Raw genomic sequence first — 17,408 nt, forward strand, 5'->3', positions numbered from 1 at the left:
ATTTCTCAAGGAAGGATAAATAACTACTTTTCCACACAAGTACTCAGGAATATACTATAATTAAATGCTAATTTATAGACTTGATTTGAACCTAACTCTAGGCTCAACTAGTTTTTAGCAACTCTAGTACAAACACTCTTTGACAACTCTATCAATATCTCACCTCGATATTGACTCACTCTAATCAATATCAAACTCAAGTAACTCTACCAAAGAACTCAACAAGACCAAAAAGACATTACTCTTATTATATGAGTAATTCAACTACAGACCAAGACTTGACTCAAGAACAAATACACTTTCACCACATAAAAGCTTAGAACTTGAACAATATTTGAGTTTTTACTAATTTCTCTCTTTGGATAATCAAATTGCAAAAACTAGCAAATTGAGAAGAATTCTATTATATTTATAGTTGAATAATAATTATGGAAGTATTAAAATTAGGCCAGGTGTCCTGACTAGCACATATCTCACCTACGTAGTTTGCTATACTAAAAGACAAAACTGTGCAGGCCATGTGACATTTTTATGTTTCCATGAAGACTCAAGGACCTGGTCCCTTGTTGTCAATTAATCATCATAAAAACAAGATTTAGTAGCTACTAATATGGATTTCATTATGAGATTTTCACCAATCATCATAATTTTTAATATTTTATCATCCAGAAGGATTCAAATTTGAGAACGTGCAAATAGTTAGAATTTTTTAATGATTATAACTTGACTATCCTCTATTATCCATGAAAATCCAACATAGATGTAGATGTCTTTGGTAAGAAAGTAGTGGGCATGGTTATTCTTGCTTTGCTGGTGGCTGAAGAGCACCCCTTAACTTTAGATATTTTATTGTAAAAAATAGCTTTCTACGATTTGGTATTTCAGAGTTGGGCAATGTTCTTAATTGTGTTGAGGTGAGGTCTTTACTTTTATTATATATAAAGGGTAGATGGATTGAGGATAAAGTGTTGTTCATCATTTATGATAAAGTATTTACTGGTTAATATAATAAAGTACTTATGGATATAAAGTCTATTTAGAGGATCAACGGTTGAATTTGTGTTCCTATATTTGGTGACAAAACTAGATTCATCGTGGAAGAGGGTAATAGTTTAATGTTTTTTATCCATACTTATTTGGTTAAGATGTATCCTGATCTTAAAAAATATTATTGGTGGTGTAGAATTAAGATATGTATCATTTTGTTCATGCTAAGTGTTTGAATTGTCAACAAAAGAAATATAAGCATACTGGATTAACTTAGAGGATACCTATTCCATAGTGGAAGTAAGAATGCATCACTATCAACTTTGTGGTTGGTTTGATTTTATTTTGGTGATTGCAAATAGATTGACCATATTATATCATTTCGCTCTAGTGAAGGTGAACTAAAATATGGAGAAGTTTTGAAGATCTACATTTAAGAGATAGTTTGGTTGCATTGTTTGCCTAGTTTCGGTCAGTACGACCTTTTATAGTTTCATGAAACATGAGTTAGGGTACTCAATAAGAAATAAGAACAACTTTTCAACCACAAATATGGAGTTAGTTTAAGTAGACTATTTTGGATTTGCATGATATGCTTTGGCGTTTCATGATTGCCTTTGGTGGTCATTAGGAGAAGTTCTTGCTTGCTTATAAAAACTTCTACCATTCTATCATTAAGATGGCTCCATTGGATACATTATTTAGGAGAAGTAGTAAATCATTGATTGGATGGTTTAACTTCTTCAAGGTTAGACCATAGGGTGCATATATAGTGAGTGATTTGATCGATAGCATAAAATTCATGAAGGACTAATTAATGATAACCAAGAGTTGGTAGAACTGTTATACAGAGCAAAGGGTTCATGACTTAGTTTTTGTAGTTAGAGAGTGGATTTTATTGAAGGTACCACTTATTAAAAATGTGATGATGTATAGGAAAAGGAAAGCTTATCCTAAGATTTATTGGTCACTTTGATATAATTTTAGATCAAGGAGGTGGTCTATGAGTTTCCTTTACCTCTGGGTTTTTTAGAGGTGCATCCAAATTTTTATTTCTCCATGTGAAAAAAGTATGATTCTGATGGTTCTCATGTAAACTAGTTGAATTAAACTTATATGGATTTGAATTTAAGTTTTTAGGAAAAACTTATTGATATTTTTAATATAAACTAGGAAATTGAGGTCTAAGAGTATTAATTATGTGAACATAAGTAGAGACAATATCGAATTGATAAAGCTGCTTGGAAGATAGGTATAGATATATAGAGTAGATATATCCATTCTTTTTATGGTTCTAGTTCATTTATTACTTATAAGTTTGAGGATAAATATGTATTTTAGTAGGGCATGAAATAATAATCCATATAGTGATTTATGGATTCTTCTGTTCTCTAACAATTGTAACCCTCTTTATCATATCTGCATATGAGTTATAGAAGGGGGTTTTGCTGTTCTCAAGGTGTTTGGTTGGGTTTTATTCAAGTTTTTTTTTAAGTGTTTGACGTTTCGGTAGTTCACTTAGGCTAGCATTTGGGTTTTTATACATTTTCTAAAAAAATTCCAATTTGGTTACCTTCAAAATGTCAAATTTAGCTTAGCATTATTGTTTCGATTAGGTGCCAAGGTAACCGATGTGTTTTGAGAAATTAGTTTATAAGTTGGTGAATTAAGGCCTAGTGTTGACTTTAGTTAACACTTGATGAAAGCAGCCTTCATTGGCAATTTTTATTGTTCCATATAGTGTGGAATGTTGAATATGGCATAGTAGTATATTTGGTATTTTTTGCAGATTGTTGAATGATTTTTGAGCGTACATTCAAGATGTTTTCTACACTTGACTATTGATGGTGCAATAGCTTCTTGTGATCCCTTAAAACCTTCTTCACATTAGTGATGCCCTTTCATGGTCGTAGACAAGAAATTTTCTTGACATTCGTTATTAAGATGGAGGCCCCACATTTGCAAAGGTCTATCAAGTCCGAGATGGTGGTATTTTTCACTGCATTTTTGTTGAATGTATTGTGATTAGGATGGATCAGATTAGGTCAACTTCACGATCATGATAGACCCCTATAATCAATAAAGAATTTACACCCCCACAATCTCGATAAAGATTTTACACCTACACATATTTAAATGTCATTTTTGGAACTTACCCACAATACTTTATGATTGAAGTATTGTACCCTGTTTGGTTAATTGAAAAGGTAGTTTTCGATATTTCTTCAAGTTGTATGCTTTTCAATAATTATTTTTAACAATCCTCAATGACAATTTTATGATTTCACCTTTGAATCTCATTTTTACTACTCGAAATTTTGGGGTTTCCCAGGAAAAATTAAAGAATGTTATTTTCATGGGTTCAACCTTCACTTAAACTCCATATTCAACGAAATTTTAGATTTGAACTCCTTAAGGTATAGGTAAATTAATTTTCTAAAAAAACACCAATTTCTCCCTTAAGCCTCGGGGTTAATTTTTGGGTATCGTTAGAATTGAGTTTATGTGTAGAAAAGTTTTTTCATAGATTCAGACAATTTTGAAGCTGATGTGAAGGGAAGTCAAGATTTTGATAAGAAACATGAGGTTTATCTTTGAGGTAGGTTATGGCTGAACTTTCTTTAGACATATTTTACATAGATTCGGACAATTCTAAAGCTAATTGAAAGGGGAAGTCAAGTTTTTAATTAGAACATTGAGGTTTAGCTTTGAGGTAGGTTATGGCTTAACTTTCATCAGACCATGCTTGGGTTAGGACTTACCATGTAAGAAATTATATGGCGTAGGTAAGTTTGCTGGTTTTGAAAACCAAATGAGGTAGATTATTAGTTTAATTCCTAATTTAGGCTTATACTGTATTGGTGATATGAAACATGGATTCCTTGTTTTCCACTGAAGTTTGTATCATATATTCATTGATTGGTTATATCACAACCCTAACAAGGGTCTGTCCGTGATGGGTATCTCATGTCCCACTTTGACCAGAGATCACCCCTTTAACCTAACCTAGTAAACTCAATAAACTCAAGAGTACTATGTATTCCGACATATAAAATAAGGTAGTGCAAAATAAGACTAATCAAAACTCATGAAATGTCTAAACCAATCCACCAAAACAAAACACCACAGTGCACAGTAATCTAACAAAAGACTCTATAAATCCAAAGACAATAAAATGTTGGAACATGCCCCCAATAGTAGCCAAAAAGAAAGTCTAAACAAAGTCTGAGACATATAATAATTTCCATGATATAAAGCCTTCCAATAAATGGAAGCTCACTACTTCTATGTAGAATCACAAACCACTCGAACAACTGATCACTAAGTAGAAAAAGTTCTAGTGCCTGCATAACATGGGGATACAACGTCTGGAGACGGTTAGCGTTTTTAGGGCTAAAATGTAAACTGGGGATAGAGGAAAAAAATAATGCCATTATTCCAAACCAAGTCAAATTATTATATGCAATCACATATATACATATATATATATGTAGTGTTGGGATAGGGAACAAGGCTTAACACTAAGTTTTAAAACCTTAACCTAGGCATTGTTGCATACCAATAAAAAATGAGGCACCAATGGGCTATATAGGCCCAGATCTCCACGAGATTGAAGGGCCCTAGTGCGTGTATCCACACGAACTAGAGAATATCCATATCAGTATATGCCATTATGGTGGACACGAACCTCCCAGCATAATCAAGGTGACTTAAGCACCACTGTATACAATATGGGGGACTTAAACTTCCCCTTCATATATTTATTCGAGGGTCTTGAATCTCCCGATCAAATACACACCTGCACCAGCTAGCGTAGTTTCCTTTGTTAGTCCTTTGGGATTAACTTTCACGACCTAGCTACACATCCCACTTTAAAGTCAAATTTAAAATATTCATTTCATATATATACAACTATTAATCCATTTACTTACCAAATGAATCCCATTGATATTGTCATAACAACCCCACATGCAAGTGTACAACATGCCATAACCATTATTAATCAACTTTTGAACTCGAATCCGTTGTCTAAACCAAGACATCAATTCAATTCTCCATTTAAGGACTCGAACCCATTTAGGCGGTTAAACCACCAAGTTTACAATTCAAATCAATTTATGGTCAACTAGGTCTTCATAAAGCCATTTAAAAATAATCAACATTCATAGGCAAATATTATAGTTTAAACACAATTTATATCTGACTAGATTATTCTCATTGACATTTTCACAAACAGGTTGAGGGCAGACCATTAACAATCCATTATTCAAATCCGAGAACAATCAAGTCAAGGGGTAAACATGACACTTTCATTAAACAAAAATTTCCATGCACCAACATGTGCAAAACAATTAACAAAACATGTATAATCATAATTTAAAATATGAGAAAACAATACTTAACATTATGCATTCAAACCTTTAACCATTGATTTCAAAACCATCATTAATGAATCATGAACAATGTTTAAAACATATTATTTTTTGAACTATTAATGAAGGAAAAGTCACATGCCTGTGTTACAAAGATTCACATAGAGAACTTGACGTTTAAGCCTCTGGATGACCAATTTGAAGAAAACCTAGTCTGATCTTTCTTGAGAAGTTTTTTAGAGAATTCAGAGAGTGTATTAATCTTCCAAATTGTAGAATGATAAACCTGAAAGTGTTATAACATGTGGGGTCTTAAGGGCTTAGGGTGGGAAATGTCCAAACTACCCTCAGCTTAAAAGTTGTTAAAAACCTGCAAGTGGGAATGAGTGGACCCTCTAAATCATCACCACATCATATGAGTAGTACTATCAAACCGCCACCAAAAAAAAGGTTGGCTACCACATTCTTTCCAACATAGGACTCCATTGCTCAACTCGTCACAATACCATATGACTATTACCTTCAAGTCATATCCAAGGTAGAACACCAAGCGCTAGACACTTGAAAACATACAATTGGACTCAACTCTCTCATTACATCAACTAAAAACTCATATCTGGTATGTCATACCAAGGACAGAATTTGGTTAATCAATACGCTGACCCACATACAAATAGGGCCCCTAGACCCATTACCACACCACACGACTTGTGGTGTGATTTAAATGATGAACATAAGGTTCAAGATTCATGAATTTGGCAGGTGACAAAGTTTGAGGTGTTTAAGTCCCCCCCTTTGAGTATCATTCATCTTTAACTGATGGTATAAGGCAACACAAACGTCATTAAACCCCAAACGTCTCTACTCTTTCCTTTAAGATAGAAAACAAAACACCAAGAAATTCACAATCTACATTTAACAAAGATAGAAAACAAAGATGTTTAGTTTAACAGATTCCATAAGCACGCATTTAAGGAATTGGAAATAGGAATGGATACTTGGACTTCATATCCTACTCACCTTCCCAAGTAGCTTTTTTGGACTTTTGGTTCCCCTATAGAACCTTTACAGAAGCCATGTCTTTAGTTCATAAATGATGAAATTCCTACTCCATGATCCTCATTGGGACCTTCTCATAGGACAAATAATCCACACTATCAATGTCTTCCCAGGAAATAATCAAATAATGATCACCCACGCATTTTATCAATCCGCTCATGGGAGACACCTTCAAGAACACCCAATCTTCAGCCACTAGCTCAAAGTTTCTTCACCTTACGTCCATATAGGACTTTGGTGACATTTTGTAATCTTAAGCCTATCCTAATTTACTTTAACCTTCTCCATTGCTTCGTGAACAAAATTTGTGCAAAATATTTTTGATTCACCCACCTTGAACCATCCAATAGGAGATCTACACCTTTTATCATACAATACCTCAAAAAGCGCCTTACCATTTTTAGAATGGTAATTATTATTATAAGCAAAATCAATGAGAGGCAAATAATCAAACCAACTACCATCATAGTCCATCATACAGTGTTACAACATATATTCCAAAGTATCAATATTCATTTCATCTTGTCCTTACGACTGTTAGTGAAAAGTAGTGCTAAGTCTCACTTTAGTCCCCAAAGCATACTAAAAAGAGCACCAAAATAGGATGAGAACTGAGTACCACGATATGAAATAATTGAAATAGGGCCACCACGAAAATTAATCAAATCCTAAAAGAACAAATTTGCAAAATCCTAGAAAGAATAAATAGTCATCACCAACAAGAAGTGAGTTGACTTAGTCATCTTATCCACGATTACCCAAATAGTGTCACACTGATTCAGTGACTGTGTAAGACCAATAATGAAATCCATATTAATTACTTCACTCTTCCACACCGGTAATTCAATTTCTTGGAGTAGCCCACCGGGCCTTACGTGTTTCACCTTCGCTTGCTGACACAACATACACTTAGCCAAAAAGTTGGCTATATCCCATTTCATGTTATTCTACCAATACATACTCTTGAGATCATAATAAATCTTTGTTGAAATGGCTTGACCCATAAACCATGATTCATTGGCCTCAGCCAAAATCTTGCCTAGCAATCCAGCAACATCAAGAATACATAACCTCCCATGGTACATAAAGATATCATTTGCTCAAATCTTTAAGGTAATAACCTTGTGCTTACCCATATCATCCTTAATTTTCATCAAGAGAGGATCTAATACCTGCTTCTACTTTATTTCTTAACTAAGAGAGTATTGTGCCACCTATTGTACCAACATACCACCATTCTCAAAGCCTAAAAGATGGACTCTAAGGTTATCTAAAAGGTTAATCTCCTTTACCAATTCTCATTTATCCTTATCCATATATGGAAATCTTCTCATGTATAACCTACTAAGAGCATCAACAACTATATTAGCCTTACCTTGATGGTAGTGAAGACTTCTATCATATTTTTTAAGAAATCAAGCGATTTTTTTGCCTATATTAAGCTCTTTTTGAGTGAACACATACTGCAATCTATTATTGTCAGAAAAGATATCAACATAGACCGCATACAGATAGTGCTGGAAAACTTTCAGTGCGAACTCCACGGCTAACAATTCCAAGTCATAAGTTGGATAGTTCTTCTCATAAACCTTTAACTGTCTAGAGACATAAGCAACCACCTTACAATGTTGCATCAACACACAACCCAAACTAACCTGGGATGCATCACAATAGACAAAAAGTCGTTGGTACCCTTGGGGAGAGTCAAAACTAAAGTTGAAGTCAACTTATCTTTTAAATTCTCAAAGCTACCCTTGCAAGCATCAACCAGTAAGAAATTCACATTCTTCTAAGTCAATATGGTAAATGGAGCATCAATAGAAGAAAAAATCTCCATAAACCTCCTATAATAACAAGTTAAACCCAAGAATTTCTGAATATTAGTTGGGGTTATGGGTCTAGGCCACTTCTTAACCAAACAAATTTATGAGCATCCACTATAATCCCCTTTTTAGACACGACATAACCTAGATAAGTTACGATATTCAACCAATATTCACACTTAGAGAATTTAGCATACAACTATTAATCTTTCAAGGTCGGCAACACGAGGTGGAGATTATCAACATGATCCTTCTTACATTAAGAGTACACCAAAATATAATGGATGATGACAAATATGAATAACTTTATAAACTTATGGAAGACCCTATTCATCAAATACATGAATGCCACATGGGAATTAGTTAAGCAAAACAACATCCCCATGAATTCAAAATGCCCATACCGGGTATTAAAAGCTATCTTTGGGATATCAACTTCCCTAATCTTTAACTAATAATACCCGGATCGCTGATCGATCTTAGAGAAAAATTGGCACACTAAATCTCATCAAAGAGATCATCAATTATTGAAAGAGGGTACTTATTCTTTACCATCACCTTATTCAACTATCAAGAAGTGATACACATTTGAGGGGAACCATTCTTCTTATGCATGAATAATAATGGTGCTCCCCATGGGAAAACACTAGGATGGATGAAACACTTGTCTAAAAGATCCTTTAGTTGCTCTTTATGATCCTTCAAGTCAGTTGGAGTCATTCTATATGGGGGAATAGAAATTGGATGAGTGTCCAAAACAAGATCAATACACAAATCAATATACCTATCAGGAGGGATATCAAGTATGTCATTCGAGAAGACTTCAGGAAACGCATTTACCATAGGAACAAAATATAAGAAAGGACCTTCCAAGTTAGAATCCGTAACCCAAACAATATAATAGAGACAAGTCTTGGAAATTAACTTTCAGGCTCTAAAATATGATATAAACCTCTACTTTGGCACTAGATAACTTCCCTACCATTTAACAATCGGTTCATTAGGGAATTTAAACATGACCTTATCGATATGACAGTCCAAAGAAGCATAGCATGAGTGCAACTAGTCCATTCCCAAAATAACATCAAAGTCAACAATGTCTAATTTTATCAAATCTACCAGAGTTTCTTCATAAGCAACAACCACCACACAACCCCTATAGACTCTTCTGACAATCACAAAGTCTCCCACCGGGGTAGAAATAAAAAAAGGTTCAATAAATACTCAGTACATAAACCAAAATGTAAAACCATAAATAGGGTTACAAAAGAGAGAGTGGACCCCAGATCAAGGAACCCGTACACATCATGGGAAAAGAATTTCAACATATCAATAACAACCTTTGGAGATGCTTCAGACTTCTAATGAGTTATGAGAGCATAGAGACAGTTCCGAATCTAGAAGTAGCACTATTTGGTGCAGGAGCAGATGAAGAGGAAACAAGAATATTATTTGCCCTAGAAGCAACTCTAAGGGGACAATGAACACACATAAAAAATATATTCCTACCCTTCTCTGACTGACCACCACAATGGTGTTAACCATAAAATCTACAGGGAGGGTAGGATGGTGTAGACTTGGCCCCAATAGATTGTGATTAGGCACCCTGTGCCATAAAAGTATCAAATCCCTAAAAATGTCAATCACCTGATAGCTTTGGGTAGGGAGTAATAGCATCAAATATGAGTTAGGACTCCCTCAACTCTTCCTTTTAGACCACCTTCTACTTTACTATTGGCTCCCACTCTATTCTGAATATCAAAATTTCTCACTCTACCTCTCACCAATCTAAGTATACTTCTTTTTCTCCTCTTTGACCTGTTACACATACATAACCAATCAGGAGATGTCTATGTCCTTGCATAACAAGGAAGCCTTACTCTCATAAATCAACTTATGAGATAATCCCAACGTGAACTTTCTTATAAGGGCCTTCATATTGTATACCATTTCTGGAACATATTTGGAAAACTGATGGAATTTTAATGCATACCCTTTGAATTTCATTCTTCCTTACTTCAAGTTATCAAATTCTTCTGCTTTTTCCTCCCTCAACTACAGAGGAAAAAAGTAGTTCGGAAATACACAATAAAAATTACCCATAAGGTAGACCCAACATCCTCACCTCTCAACTGTTCCCACTCTTTGTAAAACTAGTATGCTATATTGTAATACCCTGCGAAATTTTTCATTGAAATTTTGTGCATAAACGATCATAACTCCTTATACATAATAATCCAGGTAATTTACTGTATATCAACGGAAAGCTCTATGAGTCCTCTTTCCAATGAAATTAGTTTCATCCAATTTGGCTATCGGAGCAAAATGTTATGGTCGATCTACTTCATCCTATCAAAAGTGAATTTTTTGGTCAACTTCAAACGATAATAACTCTTCGTACACAATGATCTGGGTGAGATACTATATATCAATGAAAATATATAATAGTCCTCTTTTCAATGAAATTAGTTTCATCCAATTTGAATATTGAAGTAAAATATTATGGTTGATCTACTTCAGACTATCAAAATAGTCCACCAAATGAAAAATTCTAGAAATTTTTTGATTTTTAAGGGCATTTTGGTCATTCCCCCTAACCCAAAATCCATCCAAACCCTATATTAAAGCCTATTAGATGCATTGTATATTATATTTTATCAAACTCCCTTAAAAAAAAAATCTAAGCTCCTACATCCAACTTCAAGAACCTCCAAAGTTCACCATTAATTCTACAAATTTATTCAAGATTCCAAGTTCCTAGTTTAAGAACTCCAAGAACCATTATTCAAAGGTATGATTAAGATCTCAAAAATGAGTATCGATCTAAAGTTCATCATTCAAGGTATGTGGAGTTTTTCAAAAAAAACTCTCTTTCATTCTTGTGTCCAATAGTAATTTTCTTTACAAAGGCATGATTTTTATGAATTTGAAGAATGAACCCATATCTTATGATGATGATTATGTAATCTTGATATTTATGACTTTGAAAGATGAATTTACATGTACGGTGATATAAATCATGAATGTTGAATGATATTTATCATGATTTTGATATTTGGGTCATGAATCCCCATTAGAAATCGTATTTTTTTAGAAAGTGTGTGTTATAAGTACGTTGATGTTGAATATTAGAGATATTTTGAATAATTTGACCTTTTGGTCTTAATGGAGTTGTTTTGAACTCGAGTGTGAAAGAAATCTACAATGTGGTTGATTTTAAAAGATGGGAAGCACGATGGCTCCCGATGTATATTTATATATTACTGAAATTGTTTTGTTATGGATTGTCTTTTAAATGATCTGAGGTAAGTGCAGGAGAAATCTTTAGCACCGAGTGGGAGGTATAAAGCAACCTTACTTCCTTAGAACTACGTGCCCCCATAGGAGTGAGCCTGAGGCTAATTTATATAGTGATCACTATTTTTTGTGGATTTGATATTGATAGTCCTACTCCGATGTCAAGGATAGGATGGCTCTCCCCAACGTGGGTTGTACGTTGGACTCCATGTAGCTCACATAGTTTATGTCGGTTATAGGATCTCCCAGTGTGTGTGTGTTTCCTTATGTCTATGATGAATAGTGAAGTAATTTGAAAGTGGAATTGTGAAAGTTATTCTTTCAAAATATTTAAATTATATTTCCATAATGATAATTGATATTCTTGATGAACTGAAACTTATTGACAAATTATATGATGACTCACATGTGATATTGTACTTATTTCATCCTTTCATTATGATGATCATTTTATTCGAGCTATGTGAGTCTTTCATTCATCCTGTATATTTCTTAGAAATATTTATGATGAGGATGTTTATACAACTATATACACCCTCATATATTTGGTTCCTTTCCATGGTACTGACCCACATCTTCAAATGCGGGCAGCATTTTTTCAGAATATAGATTCAGCTGCTCAGTTCCAGGTTCGACAGTGATTCTTTGGGTACGCTATTCTACATCATCTTTTATGGTGAGTCCTCATGTTCTGAGGATGTGATTTCTGATGTTGGTTTCAGAGAATTATTTATATTTGATAACTGAGTATGAGTCAGTTGGGGCATGTCTCAATGGCTCGCTGGTTTTATTGATTTTCTTAGAGGCTAGTCACACTAGTATAGATGTTGGGAGTTGACTAATAAGTTATATTTTGTTATCTTTCTGAAATTCTTTTATTCTTGGATGATGATTACTCTATTGATATTTGAGGGTTATTTATGGAAAACCCATTAATTTGTATTGAAATGAATGAAAATGGCTCAAAGGGTCAACTTAGGGCTACTCGTAGCCTCAAGCACCGTGTGATGCTTTGAGACCCATTTTCTAGGGCGTTACAAACTTAGTATCAGAGCCTAAGGTTGTAAGGTTTCCTAGGGAGTATGACAAGCCGCGTTAAGTAGAGTCTTGAACATCGGTGTGTAGCGTGCCATATATATGAGCAAGAGGCTATAAGATGTTTTAGGAAAAAGTGTGATTCTTTCTTTCAGAAGTCTATCATGCTTAAAGTGTCTCTCTCTGCTATTGATTCGTGCTCTCCTCTTTTAGAAATATGCCTCCATATCAAGCAAGAAGAAATAATGATGGTCAGCAACCTCAACCCACTGACCCATTGAATGAAAACGTGTCTCATGCTGAATTTCAGGTAGCCTTTCAGGAGCTGGCCCAAGCTGTTACTGTAAATATTCAGGCCAACCCGACCCTATCTCCATAGCAGCAGAGAGGTGATTCAGCTGCTGCCAGGATTCGTGACTTCATGCGGTTGAATCCGCTGGAATTCTATGGGTCCAAGTCTGATGAGGATCCACAGTTGTTTTTTGAGGAGGTGCAGAAGATTACTCAGGTAATGCATATATCTGAGGAACATAGTATGGAGTTGGCTACGTATAGGTTGAAAGACCTTGCTTATGATTGGGTTGTTGCTTAGAGGAAAGGTAGAGGTAAGGGAGTTGTCCCTACAACTTGGCAAGAGTTCCAGGATACATTCCTGGATAAGTTTTTCCCTTTGGAGATGAGGGAGCCGAAGGTGGAAGAGTTTATAAACCTGCGACAGGGCTCTATGACTGTGAAGGAGTACTGTCTAAAGTTTAATCAGTTGGCCAAGTATGCTCATGACTTAGTGGCTGATAAAAGGGCTAGTATGAGTAAGTTTGTGACTGGAGTGTCTAGTTATGTGGTTAAAGAGTATAGGTATTCTGTGCTGAATAGTGATATGAATCTTTCTAGGATGATGAAGATATGAATCTTTCTAGGATGATGAATCATCCCCAATAGATTGAGGCAGACAAGATTAAGGAGAGAGATAGAATGAGATGGAATAAGAAAGCTAGGTCTGAGCAGCACGGATAAGGTTGGACTAGATCGCAGAGAGGTAGTTACCCTCAGTATCAAGATCGTTCATCTATGCCAGCATCGTCATATGCTAGTGCTTTCATGCCTAGAGGTAGGAAGGAGCAAGGTACTAGGTCATATACATCCAAGTCCTAGTATAGTGCTGGCAGTAAGCCAAATCATCCCCTGTGTCCTAAGTGTGGTAGGGCTCATTCGGGTGAGTGTTGAGGTGAGAAGAGGGGTTTCTTCTAGTGTGGTGACATGGGTCACAGAGTTAGAGATTGTCCATAAGATAGACAACGGTGTCATGACTATCGCCCTCAGACCCAGATTCAGACTGTTAGTGCTCCAGTTCAAGCGACTCGCCCAGCCCCAGCTCAGGGTGCCTCTTCTAGCAATATTGGCGGGTAGTGCCAGAATAGATTCTATGCTTTACCATCCTGTCAGGAACAGGAGGACTCTCCCAATGTTGTTACTGATATGCTTTGTATATTTTAATTTGATGTGTATGCTTTGTTGGATCCTGGATCCAATTTCTCATATGTTAAACCTTTGACTATTGTGAATTTTGAAATGAGTGCTGAGATTATTCTTGAGCCTATCCTAGTTTCTACCCTAGTGGGTGATTCAATTGTTTCCCAGAAAGTGTATAACAAGTGTCCTGTTACCATTCTTCATAGAGTCTTATTGGCTGATTTGATTGATTTAGACATGGTAGATTTTGATGTGATTCTGGGTATGGACTGGTTGTATTCTTCTTATGCCTCTATTGATTGTCGGACCTGAGTGGTCAAGTTTCAGTTTCTAGGTTCATCCATATTTGAGTGGTCAGAGAATTCTATGTCACCCAAGAGTCATTTTATCTCTTACCTCAAAGCTAGAAAGCTTATTTCTAAGGGTTGTATTTACCATTTGGTTAGAGTCAAAGACACTAAGTTTAAGACTCCAACTCTCCAGTTTGTTAATGTCGTAAATGAGTTTTCTGATGTCTTTTCGCATGATCTCCCAGGGATACCTCCTGATAGAGTGATAGAGTTCAAGATTGATCTTCTTCCTGATACTCAGCCTATTTCTATTCCTCATTATCATATGGCCCGTGCAGAACTTAAGTAGTTGAAATAGCAACTCAAAGATCTACTAGATAAGGGTTTCATAAGGCCTAGTGTTTCTCCTTTGGGTGATCCTGTGTTGTTTGTGAGAAAGAAAGATAGCTCTTTGGATATGTGCATTGATTACCACCAACTGAATAAAGTCACCGTAAAAAATAAGTACCCCCTTCCGAGAATAGATGATTTGTCTGACCAATTACAAGATGCAAGTTATTTCTCAAAGATAGAACTTTGTTCCAGCTATCATCAACTAAAAGTTAGGGAGTGTGACATCCCAAAAACTACTTTCCGAACTCGTTATGGCCATTTTGAGTTTCTTGTTATGTCTTTCAGGTTAACTAATGCCCCAACAGCTTTCATGGACCTCATGAATCGAGTGTTCAGATCATATCTGGATACATTTGTCATAGTGTTCATCGATGATATATTGGTGTACTCGCGTAGTGAGGATGAACATTATAATCATCTTCGAACTATTATGCAAACCTTTAGAGATCACAAGTTGTTTGCCAAGTTTAGTAAGTATGAGTTTTGGCTAAGGTCAGTTGTTTTTCTGGGTCATATCATTTCTTCCGAGGGTATTAGAGTTGATCCCAAGAGACCGAAGCTGTTAGAAATTGGCCTAGACCTATTTCTCCGACTGATATCCAAAGTTTCTTAGGTTTAGCTGGCTATTACCGCCTTTTTGTTAAGGGTTTCTCCTCTATAGCATATCCTATAACTCGATTGACCCAAAAGAAAATAAAGTTCTTGTGATTGGAATCTTGTGAGAAGAGTTTTCAGGAGTTGAAGACTCGACTCACTTCATCCCCTATTTTGACTTTGCCTGATAGTGTTGATGGTTTTGTGGTGTACTGTGATGCTTTGAGAGTTGGGTTGGGCTGCGTATTGATGCAGAAGGGTAAGGTGATAGCTTATTCTTCTAGACAGTTGAAACCCCATGAGAAAAATTACCCCACCCCTGACCTTGAGTTGGCTGCTGTTCTGTTTGCTTTAAAAATCTGGAGACACTATTTGTATGGTGTCCATGCTAATGTTTTCACTAATCATAAGAGTCTACAGTATATGTTTACCTAGAGAGAATTGAATCTTAGGCAGAAATGATGGTTAGAATTGTTAAAGGACTATGATATGAGTGTGCAATACCATCCGGGCAAGGCCAATATTTTGGTGGATGTCCTAAGTAGAGTGTCCATGGGTAGTGTTTCGCATATTGTAGAAGGTAAGAAAGATTTCGCGCGTGATGTACATCGTTTGGCTAAATTGGGGGTTAGGTTGTTTGACTCTGCTGAAGGTAGTATAGGGGTTCAGAGTAGTTCCAAATCCTCCTTGGTTTCGGAAGTGAAGGAAAAGCAATACTTAGATGCTAGTTAGGTCAGACTGAAGGAGTCAGTCAAGGACCAAAAAGTAGAGGTTTTCTCCCGAAGGGGAAATGGTGTGTTGAGATTACAGCATAGATTGTGTGTCCCGAATGTTGATGATTTGAGATAGAGGATTATGGCTGAAGCGAACAGGGTGCGATATTCTATTCATCATGGTGCCACCAAGATGTACCAAGACTTTTGAGAAATCTATTGGTGGAGTGGCATGAAGAAAGATATAGTAGTGTTTGTAGCTAAATGTGCAATATGCCAACAGGTTAAGGTTGAACACCAAAGACCTGGTGGTATGATGCAAGAGTTTAGTATTCCCACCTGGAAGTGGGAAGAGATAAATATGGACTATATGATTGGTTTACCTCCTTTCCGACGCTATCATGATTCCATTTGGGTTGTGGTTGATAGGTTGACTAAGTCTGCTCATTTCTTGCCTGTTCATACGTCATATACTACTGAGGATTACGCTAGATTGTATATCCAAGAGCTATTCAGACTATATGGAGTTCTCTTTTCTATCATTTCGGATAGGGGTACTCAGTTGACTTCGCAATTTTGGAAAGCTTTTCAGAAGGGTCTTGGTACCCAAGTGCTTTTGAGTTCTGCTTTTCATTCGCAGACCGATGGTCAGGCTGAGCAGACCATCCAGACCTTAGAGGATATGTTGAGAGCTTGTGCACTTGACTTTAAGGAAAGTTGGGATGATCACTTACTGTTGATAGAGTTTGCTTACAATAATAGTTTCCACTCTAGTATTGGCATGGCTCTGTTTGAAGCCTTATATGGGAGGATGTGTAGATCACCCATAGGTTTGTTTGAGGTGGGTGAAGCAGCTGTGAGTGGTCCTGATTTGGTATTTAAGGCTATGGAAAAAGTTAAGTTGATCAGGGAAAGGTTGAAAACTGCACAGAGTCGTCAGAAGTCATATGCGGATGATATGCGGATGTTAGAAGGAGAGACCTTGAGTTTGAAGTTGGTTACCTAGTGTATCTAAAAATTTCACCCATGAGGGGGGTGAAGAGATTCGAAAATAAGGGGAAGCTTAGTCCCCATTATGTTGGTCCTTACAAAATTCTTAGCTGTGTTGGTAAGGTAGCTTATGAAGTCGAGTTGCCTTCCGATTTGTCCTCTGTTCATCCCATTTTTCATGTCTTCATGCTTAGAAAGCATATTAGCGATGTTGTGGTAGTGGATTCCTCTGTGAGTGCTGACATTCAAGAAAATCTTGCTTTTGATGAGATTCCTGTTGAGATTCTTGATTTCAGTGTCCGAAGACTAAGGAACAAAAAAGTTCCCTTGGTCAAGGTGTTGTGGCGAAACCAATCTGTTGATGGTGCAACTTGGGAAGCTAAG

This window comes from Capsicum annuum, chromosome 9 (genome assembly GCF_002878395.1).
Source record: "Capsicum annuum cultivar UCD-10X-F1 chromosome 9, UCD10Xv1.1, whole genome shotgun sequence".
Taxonomy (NCBI): Eukaryota; Viridiplantae; Streptophyta; class Magnoliopsida; order Solanales; family Solanaceae; genus Capsicum; species Capsicum annuum.